Below are 15,134 nucleotides of genomic sequence, written 5' to 3' on the forward strand. Positions count from 1 at the left end.
TGGTTGCCATTGTAAATCTAAAGGGATTTTAAATTAAAGGGATTTTAATTCTGGTTCTTCTTTTTTTTTTAAGCTAACTCAGGTACATCAAGGTAATGACCCCGTGCTTATAAGAAGTGTTCAGGAGTGGTATGGGAGGCCCAGAAGATGTTTCCAGGAACCAACGAAGGCTTTTTGCAGGACGAGAAGGTGGCTCTGGGCGGAAGCTTGAGGTCTGCTTTGGGAACACAGAAGTAAGGAGAAAGGATGGCTGCTGACCCTGGGACCTTGTGCGTACGTTGTGGACATGGACAAGGAATTGAGGAGGCTGGAAGGTACCAGTCTTACCCAAGAGACAGCAGGAATGCCAGTGTGTGCACAGGGCTCAGGTGGGTAGAAGCAGTCTGGCTGGGATATGAATGGCAAAGCTGGGACAGTGACCACTGACCTTGTGCTTGTTATCTGCATAAATGGGGCCAGCTCTTGCTAGCAGATGGCCTCCATGTATCCCGCTTACAAATAGTTGCCCCCAAATGCTCTCAGATCTGACGTGATCTGCACAAAGAGTTTTGTGAGAGGCCATGTAGGCATCTCTTACGGTGCAATTCCCAGCAAACCTTTCCCCAAACCTCTGGAGCCTTTGCTCCTCAGCTTTTCCACTCTAAAACTACCCTCCCGACACACACACACCCCAGTGTCTTCCTTTCTCTCTTTTTCTTCTCAGCCTCCCCTGTTTCTTAGGTTAGCCAGATTGCATAGGCCCCTCACATCGAAGGCTTTCATCCTTGGCTCATTCCTCCTGACCCCTACACTCACTACGCCCACTCTCTGGCACGTGCACACCTCTCTTCCTCAGCCTGTGCCTGCGGTCCTCTTCTGACCAACTTCTGGCTCTGGATTTGGGGAACACCGCAGGTGGGAAATAGGCAGGGAGAGGGATGTAGAGGAGGCTCCAGACAAGGAGAGCCGCTAGGAGGCCACATGTTCCTGAGCAGAGTCCCGGGAAGAAAGAGGACCCACAGGTAGGAGAGGAAACTCTGGTGGGCACTGGGCTTGCCCTAAGGTGTCCCTGGTTTGGGTGAAATGTCACATCAAGGTCTCTCTTACCTGACTGTGGATCCCTGAATCTGAGCCATCTGAGCTGAGATGCCCACCTGCATCCATGGTGGCCATTCCATATGTATTATATGGATAACTAAATGTCAGAATGAATGAAAGAGCACTCCAATGAGTAATTCAGTCAGAGAGAAAGGCCCTCCACAAAACCATGGCAGGTCAATGGGCAGACATCAGGACTGGCCCACGATGCTCCCCTAAAAGTTGGTGACCCAGCAGCTGACAGAAAGGAAGGCACCCTCCTGATTCACAGCTGGGCAGAAGCAAAGACAGTACTAGAAATGACCCCAAAGCCATGCATACCTTTCCCCCCTAAGATAAACAGGGAAACCATGCACCATTCAGCTTGTGACCTGCCCACTTTTCCTGAGAGCCAATATGGGGCTTTTCCCTGCTCCATGGACTTAAAGTACTACCTCTTCTGAAAATATTCAATTCAAAAGGTGACTGTGCTGAGCTGATAACTTTAAATGTAAGAAGGAGGAGGAGAAAAGGGGAGCCAATGTGTGCGATTCTCTGTTATGAACTAGTCACTGTGCTAATTCACTCTAATGCTTCCTGCCGCTGTTCATCTATCAATTACTTTCTGAGCACCTACTTTGTTCAGAGTATATTCTAGACTTGGGGGAACAGTAGGGAACAAAACAAACAAAAGAAACCTGCCCTGTCATGCTTGCACTGCAGTGCAGAACACAAAGAAGAAACAAGAAAATGATATCGTATTAATGAATTAGAAGGCAGTGAATGTAAAGAAGGAAAATACAACAGAGGGGATTGCAGCTGGGAAGAACCAGAGATTAGGAATAGCAGTGTGGAATAGGAATAGGTTAAGGATGAGGTGCCCTCATTTCTAGGAAAGAAGATTCCAGGTATAGGCAGGTTCTGCACTGGACGGAGAAAGGTCTTTTGATGGAAAGGCAGGCAGACCTGTCTCGCTTGCTCTTTTTTTTTTTTTTTCCCCCTGAGGCAAGGTCTCTCTATGTAGTTGAGGTTCGCTTCCAACTCACAATGTAGCTCAGGCTGGCCTGAAACGGCAGGCCTCTAGCCTCAGCCTCCCAAGTGCTGGGATTACAGGGGTGCGACCCACTGCTCTTAAAGCCTGCACAGAACTGGCTTATCCTGTTGGCTCACTTGGTTAATTCATCTTGCAAAGGTCAAGGCCACAGGGGAGGCTACATTTGTTTCCTAACCGAAAGTCATTTTGCAAGGACAGAAGAGATGGTCGCCTAAGAAAGTGGATTAATTATCACACACTGCCCTTGGAGCTGTTCTGGAACCTGATTGTCTGTGGACTGCATGCCTGGATTTACACAAATCCCCCTTTGGGAGCGCCCATTTCTATAAAATGGGGGAATTCACTTAAAAATATCTACCAAAGGAGGCTGGGCTTATGTATCGTGTGAGGCACGTTGGTAACCGTGACATGCTGTAGAAAGTGTTCATTCGTGTTTTTATGACACCATAAACATAACTCTGGGCTCTGTATAGCTCATGCAGGATTTGTGAAGTCATGTTAGTAAGCAAAGATAGTTTTTTGCTTATGGTCACAAAGTCTATTTTTTACTTATGTGTTATAATCTTATTATTTGGGTGGGGAAAGATTTCATGGCTGCGCTCCAGCCTGCCTGATCTTTGGGTGGATCTATCAGGCCATTTCCCAAACCTGAGATAATTCACTATCCCCACCCCAACCCCCTGTCCAGCCTCACTGAAGAGAGCTGCGTATCCCTGCCAGTATGTGACTGGACTCTGGGTGCTGCCAAACGATTCTCATCCTGTGGTTAAACCCTTGTTTGTGTCCTTTGGTAGAAGTTACAAACACTGTCCACTGCCCCAAGTCCCCAGTCCCATAGCTCCTTCCTGGCTCTCAGCATACGGCCACTCTTCAGTGACATAACAGGAGCGTCTTCCTGGCTGGAAATTCCTCACCCAGACCTCGATCTACCAATTACTTCACCCGTCTTTTTTAGTTGTTGCAACCAACAGCATCTCCCTGGTGGAGGGGATGACTTCTTCCCCTGAAGAAATAATCAGACCGACTCAGAAAGATTTATAAATGACGAAGTTGATCACTGTCCTATTTATAAGCAACTAGGAAGCAATGTAAGTCCAACAAGAGGAACTGGTTAAACCGATTATATACAGCCATGAGATGGCCTGGGGAGATTTTATAACCAGTACAATCCCAATTTTGCTAGAAACAAAACAAAATCCATAAAGAGCAAACATAAATATAGGTGCATAAGGGAAAATTAGGAAGGGAATATTCAAAAAATAAAATGATTATCTTTAGGCAATGAGATAATGAGTGATTTTTAACTTATTATTGGTACTTTATTAGCTTCTGAAATTTCTACTGTAAGCGTATAGTATTTTTGTAATTGAAACAAAAAAACCCCAACAGTATTAATGACAACACTTTCCATGGAAAAGCTGCCTGGGATTCAGTTCTTCTTGTGCTCCCTTTGCACACAGCCTTTCTTGGGGTGGTGCCTGGTGGACAGCTGCACAGCAACTCTCATTACAAGTAAGGGCTCGCAGCAAAGGAAACCAGAACCAATTAACATTACAGCGGGAACTGAGGTATGCAGGATGGAAATGCCTCAACAGGAACGCGCTCGTAACTATTTTTTTTTTTTCCATTTTGGGACAGGTGTTTAGGGGAATGTACTACATTTACTACAGATAATTTATTTTTTAAAAAATGCTATGATTATTGCATTTTTCTGCCTCTGTTTTCATGGGAACTTTTAATATGCAGAACCATTCAGCTACGGATACTGCACGTTATGTCTTTTTAATCTAGTTAATGGAGATCCCACTGTGTGCCAGCACTGGTGAGACAAGGGTTATGTGATCATGGTAGACAGCTCAGTAGTAAATAGAATGACATTGGCTATCAGGGCTTGGAAATATTTGGGGGTGTTCTTTGGTGGATAGGGTTGCTAGCCACTCTATAATACATGGGACAGTCTTATGTAATCAAAGATTGGCCTACCCCAAATGCCAACATCTGGGAGGGTGGACATTGAAGTGGTCATTTTGAGTACAGAAGATGGTTCCCTATACCCTAGCCATGCAAGAGGGGCTGTGGGGAACCTGGGACAGCCCCAGACATAGTCATACTGAAATTCGGGGCTACTACATCTCCCAGCTTTTCCAGCAAAGTCATAAATCTAGATGATGATGTACAATTTCCTGATTTTTAAAAAATACTACATAGGCCAAACAAAACATATCTATGGTTCAAATTTGGCTCTCAGGTTGCCAATTCACAACTTTGTTTTAGGAAAAGACACAATCGCTGTCTTCACCAGAGGATTGTAACAGAGGGGCGTGGAATGTGGCCAGGCAGGATGGGAGGAAGAGGAACAGCCTGAACACAGGCAAAGAGACAGATGATATAATCCTAATAACAACTGAGTGCTCTGCACACATGCCAGGCACTCACTGAGTACTCCACAAAGTGGTGAATGTCCCTTCAGACTGCATACCTCCATGGGACAAGGCATGAGTCTGGAAAGATCCCCAGAAGCCAGGTCCTAATACTGTTAGTCTAAAGCATGAAGAGAATATTTAATTTGTGAATATTTAATTTACAAAAGTAGAGGCAGGGGCAGTTGTCCTGTGGGGAGGTCGGACAGGGACTGGCAAGGTTGAGGTCACAGAGAAAGATGCTTTACTAGGCAGAACTTGGGAGAAGATCGGGGTGGTCAAAATCAATCAACTCCTAGATGAAACAACTTTAAACTCTTCTTGTACAAACCACTATGCTATCTTAGCTCTCTCCACCTTCCAGTTGTAGGATTCATTTACTACTTTGCTCCCTATTAACTGTTCCTCATGGTTACAAATGTGTCTTCTCAACTATTTTTTAAAAAAATGTTGCTAACAACTCCTTCTCTGGGCAATTTTCTGTTATTTCTCAATCTCTCCAGAAAACCTATACCTATCCCCAACCTCATCCCCTCACAGTACAGATCTTGCTAGGATTATTGATGGGTTGGGAACAGCAAATCTTCCAGAGTTTTGATCCACCTGGGCTGGCTGATACGGAATCCCAAACCACACAAGAAGGAAGGATGTGCTTAGCGAATACCGTGAAACAATATTTTCAAGGGGAAATTGCTAATCCACTAAAAGAACAAACTGTCTCCAAGCATTCCAATAATATCATTTACATTCCAACAGGCAAAATGATGTTTACACAGGAGGAACATCTATTTTTATAAGTAGACCAGGCACACCTCTCCTACGGAAGATTTTGTTGGCAGTGATTCTGATCAACTCTATAGGATGGAGAGGAATAAGAGTCTTGCTGGGGTTGCATAGTGCCTGAGAATCTTCAAACCACAAGCTAAATTTGTCCAAATCAGTGACATTTCACTGCAACAAATCTTTAGCATGAAAGAATCCATGAATAATCATTTAAACTTCCCCTGCACAAAACTGCAATAAACAAGTGTCCTAGGGGCACAGGCACTTAAGTCCCATTAACTTCCCAGGAAAGAAGCCCTTGTTTGGAAAAGCAGTAAAATGTCCACATTTCCAGCAGGACAAGTAAACAAAAGCAAGTGTTGGTGGCTGGCTTGTCCTGGGCTAGCAGGAAGCCGTGCACAGGAACAGAGCACCCTGATACGGCAAGAGGGACACAGCCTGCTGGGGTAGGGGAGAATATTACTGCACTTTGTACCCCCAAAGGAGTCCTGCTAGTTCTTGGTTAGTAGCAGGACGACCACTACTGTCCATCTGGGTTCCCCTAATTCCACTCCCCGGTTCAAGCCCGCCACAGAAACAGATGCTGGTGGATAGCAGCAAAACTTGCAGCAATAAAGAGTCATTAGACAAAGGACAGAACCAGCCAAAGTTTTACTAGGCTGCTTTGTAGGTGGCAAGTTTCCTGTCACCAGAGGCAACCAAACATGAGCTCAACATCACTCAGCAGGGAGAGTAGCAGGATTCCAGGATTTCACAGTGGCTTCCTTCCAGGGCTTAGAAGCAAAAGGAAAAAAGAAAAACCTATCAGATCTTTTTCTCCTTCTTTTGGATCCTGTCTTATAAAAGTGTGCCCAGGGCAGGAACTAAACACCAGATATGAGCTAATAGTCTTGTGTTTACCAGGACCTGTGATTTGCTGCGATTTGGCACAAGTGATTTCTCATTCCTCTGGTTTGGGGGCACAAAGACATCTGACTTCCCTGCTCCACGCATGACTACCGTGGCTCCAGCGCAGGGAAGGTTCCAAGTCTGACTCAGTCAAGAGCCTTGGAACTGGGACTGTTCTGAGGAGGTGGACAGGCAGCTGAAAATATCTCTGGTGATTTCTGAAGGATCTGAGGCCTGGAGCTCAAGACTCTCAGCTCCCACCAGCCTCGCTCCCTCCTGGGGATTTAAATCTTGGGGACAGGGGTGTCCTGTAATCAAATGCAAATTAGGTCTTCAAGCACCACGGGGCTAGCTGAGAGCCCTGGGAGCCGAGTGGGAGGGCTCTGGGGAGCCATGGCCCCCCACGGTGGAGGTCAGGCGAGAAGAACGGAAAAGCCAGTCGGATCCTGAGGGCCCAGAGGCCTCGAGCAGCCCCACCTGGGCCCTGGGCCTCGCACGCGGCCCTGAGCTGGGGCGGGAGGTAATCTAGTCCTTCCGCCCGGTCCTCGGTCCTCGGCGCTGACTTGCGAGGCAGAACCCCACCCGGGGCGCCCCGACGCCGCGGGCCCTTGAGGAGGGAGGCAGAGCCGGCTCGGAACCGGCTGCAACCGGTGAATCAGATTGCTCTCCTCCCCCGCCTGCTGCCGCCCCGCAACCCTTCCCAATCAGGGAGTCTAAAGTTACCGGCGGCCCGCAGCCTCTGCAGCGAGCCGAGCTCTAAATAAGACCAACAGGCCTGACTCCTGAGCCGGAGCCCAGGAATGCGGCCGGCAGGGCCGGGCGGGCCGGGGCGGGGCGCTGGGGACCCCGCAGCTCGGTTAGGGCGCAGCATGGGCCCAGCTGGACGAGATGCACCCAACAGCCAGGGCAGGTGGGAGCAGGGGAGACGAAGCTGTGCCAGCTTAGCAAGTTTCTGCCTCTGCCCCCTCCCCAAGACTCTCCAGGAAGACACTGCAGAGGCCCCTAAGACAGGACCCCCGCGTTGAGTCTCCTGTGTGTGTGGGAAACGGGGTCTCCAGCGGGGTTTTGATCTGCACTCGTTTAGTAGGCAGCACCATGTCTTGTGAGTGTTTCTCAGAGGCCCCTGGTTAGCCTGTGGGGCCTAAAGGACTCCATTCAAAAAAAACGTCCGAAGGTCTGATTTCACTCTGGAGGAGAGGGACACCAGAATGGGGAGTGTTCTGTGTTAGGGTGTCCCCAGCCTGGCCTGGCCTGGCCTGCTCTTTCCTGGAGAGGGAGAACAAGAACAAGAACGTCTCAGGAAAGAGGGTAGAGCTGCTGGCTCTCCTGATGCCTCTGGGGCCTGGGGGTTGGAGGGGACTGGAGGACACCGCTCTGCCTCCTGCCTCAGTGATTCACGATGGACTCACCCCAGAGTTCTGCTGTGCGAGTGAGGTGCCTGGACCCCACCTCTTCTCCTTTGGACCAAAGCATCTCCACTGTGATCTGTGTTGTGCAACAGCATCCCTTTGAGTTTCCATGTCATTTCTATGGAATTTTCAGGATTATAATGAATACAGCAATCACCAGCCTGAAGTGGAGGACAGGAAGTGAAAGGGAGCACGTAGGTGGCAGGAAGGAAGGCAAGGTGAACTCTCTGTAGTAGCAGATGGTGGATGTGGCAGGGGATTCTGAGAACGGAGGTTAACCATAAGAGAGGCCGGGACCAGTACTAACATGTGAACTGGCCCCCCAAAGAAACATCTCCCCTCAGAGAACTGGAACCAGAAGCCACCTGGAGTAATCCTGTGGGAGTCTGAATACAGACTCCAAAGTATGGCCATTTGTTAAGCCCTTTGTCTAATCTGTGAGAGCCATTCTTAGGAGATGAGGAGATGTGGGAGTTGGTGATGTTTTCAAATTGAGGACATCTGGGGCTAGAGATTTAGCTCAGTGGCATAAGTGCCTGTCTTGTAAGCAAATGGTTGTGAGTTTGATTCCTGATACTGATTTAAAAAAAAAAAAAAAGCAGAATAAATTGAGGACATCCTTCAATAGGCAGGCCATTCAGCACTCAACTAGATCTGGCCCTGCCCTCTGGGAATGTTAGAGGCTGGAAGTCCTGATAAACTCCACATATGTGTTCTGCTTTTCGCAATGGCCCAGAATTGCCAAGCGCTTCCCATTACATAGTAAGAACTGGGTGGTACTATTTGCCTAAGAATGCCGCTCCTGGGCCTACTGACCCTTGCTCTAACCTCTTGCCAAAGGTAGCCAGAAGTCTTCACCTACTCTCCTCTTCCTCCCTCTTAGATCTCACCTGTGTCTCCTTCTCTGGTTCCTCTTTAACACTCACCCATCAAATGACATTTCTTTAGATGTAGGCTTCTGTTTTCTCTTCCAACTCTGTCTGCTTTCCTTGAGTGACCTTACCCTCTTCTGGCTTCATTTAGCACTAAAAATCTGTACCCTCAGCCCAGCCATCTTCCTGAATGGCCCACACTTATTTCCAACTGTCTACTGGACATCTCCAATTAGACGTTGGACAGTTGCGTCAAATCACACATGTCCAAAACTGATCTTATTATCTACGCTCTCTTGCTTCCCATGACAAGCCCCTCCTCATGTTCCTTCCCTATCTTTCCTCTCAGTCAGCCATATCGCTAGCCACTCAGACATCCAAATGAAAACCTTAAAATCATGCTGACCGATCCCCCTGTCTCGCCAACATCTGTCAGTGTTAACCCTGAGGAGTCACCCTTTAAACTTTCTTTCCATCTGTATCACCATGGCCCTGCATTCAGATCTTAGCACCTCTCTGTCACTATGAATCCCTCCTATGGATCTCCTAGTTCTTTAGTCCCCTTCCTCTCTACAATCTGGAGACAACTGTCTAAATGCAGAAAGACAATTCATTCTGGAAATATTTGTTGAAGGTCTACACTGTGCCAGACTTTGTGCTTAAAACTAGGAACACAATGGTGACTGTGACCAACAGCCTTCCGGTCTTCATGGGGTTCATATCCCAACTGGGGAACCAAACAGAAAACAAGAATAAAACAGACACATAAAATACCTCTAAAGTTGTAGGGTGGTAAACAGTGATGTGGAGAAGCAGACTGGCACATGCCCAGTACTTTCCTGAGAGCTGGCACCAAGCCTAAAACAACTCACAAGATCTACTTAGCCTTTTTTAGTCTTTAAGCAGGTGGGGTGATTATCTGTGCCTCCATCTGCAGAAGGTCCTAAGGAGGACCCTTGTACCTACAGAACACAGTTCAAATTTGGCCTGACAAGCAAAACCCTTACCCATGTGGCCCAGGCTACTTCCCACCTCCCACCCCGCTTCCCTGGACTCCCTGTTCTAGTTCCCTTTGAGTCCAAGCCCCTGTTCCCCATGAATAACAAGCGGAATATAAACACTTAGGGATCAATGTGTGGATGAAGGAATGGTGGACAGGCTGCCTTGTGGGCACATCGTCAAGGCTGAGGCTTCTTTATGATGATGTCCCCCCACAGTGTTTCGGTCACTATTTCTGCCACAGGTGCCTCTCCTTCTGTCTTTCATGATGGACTGCTGAGGCAGTAAGGGCCAGGCAGTCTTACTATATTCTGAGAAAATGCCTGGCACACAGTAAGTGCCTGAACCAGGCCCGTTAAGTTGACTATGAAAGGCACAAAGCAAAGGGAAGTGACTGGCTGTTTCCTGCTAACTCCAATGGCCATGCTAGTTGGATGTAAAAAAGAATTGTGAATACGTCTGTTGCCAAGTGGGCAGCCAGAGACACACACCTCCTCTTGCCTCAGGGAGCCCAACTTTGTCCCTGTGTCTTCAGCTTTGAAAATATCTCTATGCAACCAAAGCAGGAAATAACCAACTAGATATGTGCCTGTGGCATCTGATGCTCAAAAATGTGCTTTTATCCATCTGAGCAGAGTCATCTAGGTTAGGAGTTGTTTCTAGGGCTCAGCTTATCCCGTCAAATGATCTGTGAAGAACCAATACTATTTTCATCCTGGCAACTGGATATTTATTTCTTGCTAAAGACCTTAAGTGAAACCCAACTTCTGTGTTGTTCCCACATCCCATTCCTGGAACCCTGTAATCACTATTCCCTGAGACCAGAATAAGTGAACACAGGATCTCTTGGGCTCTGTAGGATGGCACTAAGGTGGACAGGTAACCAGCCATAAATTTCCAATAAAAAGTCTGATTAAAGGTAAGAATAAAAACAAGAGGTGGATTTTGTGAGTTGTTTTAGGCTTAGTGCCAGCTGTCAGGAAAGTACTGGGCATGTGCCAGTCTGCTTCTCCATATCATCACTATTTGTTCTTCTTCTTCTTTTTAAAAATAAGGTGGTTTCAGCTTATTTAATACTAGTGGTGACTGAAAACGGTGACCCTCACAGTAATATAGACTTCAGTGTACATATTCCCCCTGTCACTTTGCTTCTGAGTAAATTGCTTAGCGGCTGTAAGCCACAGTTTATCACCTCCAGAGTAGGTAAACTTTTAGAACTGTTGAATGGGTTGCAAACATTATATTTTAATATAAAAGGTTAGTAGAGAGATTTGAAAAGAGGAAGAGGAAGAGAAAGGTATCTCTTTGATTATTTTTTCCTTTACTTTCTGTATCATTATTCTGAATATTTTTCTAGCAGTACAACTGTCACAGCTTTTCCATTCTCCATTATATTAATCAAACTTGGGTTCTGCCACATTTCATCTCTCTAACTTTGCAGATATAATTTCTCTATTTCTCAATAAGTCTTTTCTTTCTCCTTGCACATGCACACCTGACTGAATACACACATTCTTCTGAAATACCAGTTTATATTCTCATCAGATGTTACCATAGCTATTATCAGCAACTGTTTGCTCTCTCGAATTTCATACATGGTCACCTTTCTTTTGTCTTGCCAGAAAGCATCCTACTCCTGATCTGAACCTTTCATTGGTCCTTCTTCCTTAGAGGCCATTTCAGATTTTTCTTGACAGGCTCATTTTATCCGCTCTGGTTCAGTGTGGCCAGACTGCCTATTCTCGGCCAAGCCTCCGAAGAAACACGATCCGCTTGCTGCGTCAGATCATTTGGAAATAGATACGACTGGCTTGGAGTCATTCCACACAGGGCTGTAAAATTGCTCTCTCCTTCTGAGTGGGTTGGGTCATGCCCAAACTGAGGCAGGAGGTTTCCAAGGAACACAGAACAGAAGATGGTCAAAAGTGGCAGTGATGCTCTTGCTTCAGAGTCAGTACTGACCTTCCCCTGGGAACAAGTGTGGGGACACAGCTTTCACAGTCAAGCAGAACAGCGTGGTCTGTAAGACAGGTTTGCAAATGTTTTCTAGGAGAAGTAGGGATGCAGGCTTGGTGTGAATCTCTTCATTTGAGCCAAATTCTAGCGTAAAATTTTGCGTTTCCAAGATAAATGAAGGTGAGTGAAATTGATTTTGAGATTCATGTATCTTGTGCAAAGTTGGCAGGGTGTCTACACAGCCACTGGGCCAGTTCTACCAAATGCCATTGAAACTCGGATACACATTTGTCCCAGGGTCTCCTTGGAATTTCAGATGGGATTAATTTACCCATTGGCTTCATTTTGCACAGTATCTTTTTGTTCTAATTGCCTGAGAAGCTGTCTGGCATAATGAAAAGAGTCCTAGGTTGGGGATCAGAAGTCCCAGATGTATCACTCACAGGGCAAGTCAGTTGATGTTCATTAGTTGCCAGATCTACAAAATAGGAATTGTATTACTTGCTTTGAAAATCATAAAGCCCTATACAAATATAGCAACGAATTGGCTTTAGTGGTGGCTGTCTGACTGAAAATGAGGTAATTCTGTAGATTTTATTGAAGCTGTAGGCCAAACCAATGTGACTGGGAGATGAAAGGGTGGTCAGGTGAGCAGGCTTCTAGATGCCCTTTTAGAAAGCCTAGTTTAAACTCAAGCCAAATTCCCTAATCTTGTTTATTGGGATTGTTATGTAACCTTTCAGTTTAGATACTAGCAGTAAGCCTCTCAATCTTATACCCACTGTGAGAATTTCTCTCCTTTTTTCCATTAGGAACATAATGATCATTCTTGATATTCAATAAAATCCCTTTATTGAACAGTTTCTAGGTCCCAGACATCGAGCTTTTAGGAAGCAGGAAGAAAAGTCCTTGTTTTCAAGAAATTCAGTCCTGCCAGGGATTTAGCTCAGTGGCATAAGCACCTGCCTGGCAAACGTGAGGTCGTAAGTTTGATCCCTGGTACCAAAAAAAAAAAAAAGAAAGAAAGAAAGAAAGAAATTCAGTCCTTTGGAAAAAAATGTGCTTATGCACAGACAATCATGGAGAAAAAGCCAGAAGGAAAACAATAAACAGCGACAAGCTTTTAGGGCAGTGGTTGGCAAATGCTGGTCCGAGTGCCATGTTGAGCCCATTGTCTATTTTTGTAAAGAAAATTTTGTAAGAAAATGGCCATACTTCTTGGTTTACACATATCTGTGGCTGATTTTTGCACTACAGCTGCTGAACTGAGTAGTTGTAAGAAAGACAACTTGACCTGAAAAGCCTAAACTATTCACTTTCTGGTTTTTTTAGAAAAAGCTTGGTGACCTCCAGTGTAAGGGAATCAAGTCTTTCAAAGATTTAACTTGGGCTAAAGTAGCAAACAAAAGAAAGGCATTCTGGAGATGTTAGCGGATATTTCACATTTAAGAAGAAATGAACTTTTCCCCTTCTGTGGACATCACTGGTGAAGTGGCAATGGCCATAATGACGTTCAGTGTTTTTGTGACTTCTGACCAAAGGGGCAGCCCTAAAATACATGCCAGCGCACCTTCCTCTGTTTGCAAGATTGTCTTCTCTCTGTTTTCAAAGAGCTAAGACAGGAGTAAAACTCTTCTAAGATGATGAAGTTCAGGTTGTGCAAGGACATGAAAAAGGTCAGTGAGCTGGCAAGACCGTCTAGGTTTACAGGAAGAAATATGGCAGCTACGTGGAACAGGTGCGGCAGGAAAAGGCTGCAGAAACAACTGTCCGTGTGAGCACTCGGCCCAGCAGGTGGTTGTTGCTGTGCTAAATCTGGACAAAGACCACAAAAAGATCCTTGAACAGAAAGCCAAGTTCTGACAAGTAGGAAAGGCAAACGGCAAAGAATCAACTCAGGAGATACAGGATGAAAATAATCTTACATACAGCTTCCCCAAAACTGCTAAAATGTAAAACAATAAAAGAAGAAAAAAACAGGGACTGAAGAAACACAGAAACACAGACTGAAGTCTGATGGAAAAGTGCCCCATGGGTCAAAGCTAACGTAGACCTTTTTCTCCAAACGGAATAGGCGTCTCAGAGTTACACACTGATCAGCAAGGGTTCAGGCAGAAATTATTGGAACTTTAAATTTTTAAAATCTAAATGGAGCTCTCGTTCCATCCATGATCATGTGTCATGGCCAGTTCATGAGATGTCCTCTAGCAAGATTAGGAATTGCAAAATGCAGAGGGGACAACAGTGATGTGCTGAGTCCTCAGTCCCCTAGAGCTTTCAACAAGATCTGAACCACCAAGGTTCACACGTTTCTGACTCATTAGCTATATCCACTTTAACATAATATAGCCAATGTGGACACATGTGTTAAAAATATCCCTGCATAGAAACAATGGATCAAAGATCATATTAGGCAAATAAGTACATGCAAATGGAACGGTGACACTGACATTTCCCTAACAATAGGTTCTCTTTGGCCATATGACAAGCTGAAAACAGTTACTAAGTATTCACATAGGATAGGAAATCAAACCAAACAGTTAAAGTTTCTTTCAACAAAACTCTTAAACAAAAAAAATTTAAATTTTCTATCACTTACATGCACCTTACCTTACATATTTATTGTTTGTTAGAGTATTAGCGGATACTATGAAGCCATCATAATTTAAAAGATACTTTAAATTTTTTCTTGCATCATCTATATCTCAGTCTTTTAAAAGTCTAATTTTGTATATGTCTATAATATATTGGTAATCAATGTATATCAATAAATGAATATATGTATATTCAGACTGTATATTCAAGAATTGTTTACTGCTGGGATGATCAGCTAAAACAGTTCGGGAACCACTTGTATAGACATGGAGAACCAGTGGGGATTGCAATAAAGAAAGCGTTTGCTTTTGAGGAGGATCCCACAGCTGGCCAGACCAGAGAGGGGAAGATACCTTATTACAGAGGGTTGCTTCTGGCCATTTTTAAGTGAAACAAAAGGTGTAAATACCAAGACCTATTATCCAAGTTCCACTTTGCCACTTCTCTCTGTCCTTCAGGTACTGAATGGCATCAGCCTTAAGCAAAAGGGCATAGGTGTGCACTGACAATATTGCACTTAGTTGGGTGACATAAAATTTTCAGGATTAGGAAACACTCTAGGAATACTACATGCCCTCTGGACGCAACTTTCCCCTTACTGACCCACATGGCAAAGAGTCTCTAGTCATGAGGGATGAGGCCACTTTCCTCCACAGCTGCCATGCCCACTCCTGACAGGCATGATTAATTGATTCTGATGGGCAGACACAGTCTACGAGGACCCGTGTACAGGATGTGGCTTGCGGGAAGGGCTATGGTATTTCTCCCTGGAAAGCAGCCAGGGAGGCCATTAACCTGGTATAGTTAACTCTCTTTAGCCTCATATTCCTTGTCACCAAGAGCCCAGTTGTCAGATGTGAAAAACTTAATCTGTATCCTGGTAAGTCTCAGAAAGGAGGAGCCGAATAAGAATCCATGGATCCCTGGAGGCACAGTGTAGCAGCCCTGGAGACATGGGCAAGGGCTTGAGCCCAAACCAAAACCTGGAAGCATCAAAAAGCATTTTCTTGTCTGCACTCCGTGAAGGGACAGCACATGCTCTGCCTCACTGCTGGTCTCTTTGAAGAACTTGGGAGGGAGAAAATGAAAACATAAACAAATG

The 15,134-nt window shown here is 45.4% G+C and overlaps 1 long non-coding RNA gene across 4 annotated transcripts in view; it reads left to right on the top strand.

Annotated features, from left to right (window-relative positions):
* The window catches only part of LOC106028207 (uncharacterized), a 76,992-nt gene that overhangs the window by 29,601 nt on the left and 32,257 nt on the right, over positions 1–15,134 (top strand). For 2 of the 4 annotated variants that reach the window (XR_010044910.1, XR_001201802.2), the window contains exon 2: positions 74–368. This is a non-coding gene — a long non-coding RNA (uncharacterized LOC106028207). Of the gene's footprint in view, positions 1–73; positions 7,532–12,769; positions 15,039–15,134 lie in introns of those variants that run through there. The other 2 variants (XR_001201807.3, XR_010044908.1) reach the window with 2 other exon arrangements.

Source organism: Cavia porcellus, unplaced genomic scaffold (assembly GCF_034190915.1).
Source record: "Cavia porcellus strain 051 isolate PalLab524CR breed Dunkin Hartley unplaced genomic scaffold, mCavPor4.1 scaffold_31, whole genome shotgun sequence".
Classification (NCBI taxonomy): domain Eukaryota; kingdom Metazoa; phylum Chordata; class Mammalia; order Rodentia; family Caviidae; genus Cavia; species Cavia porcellus.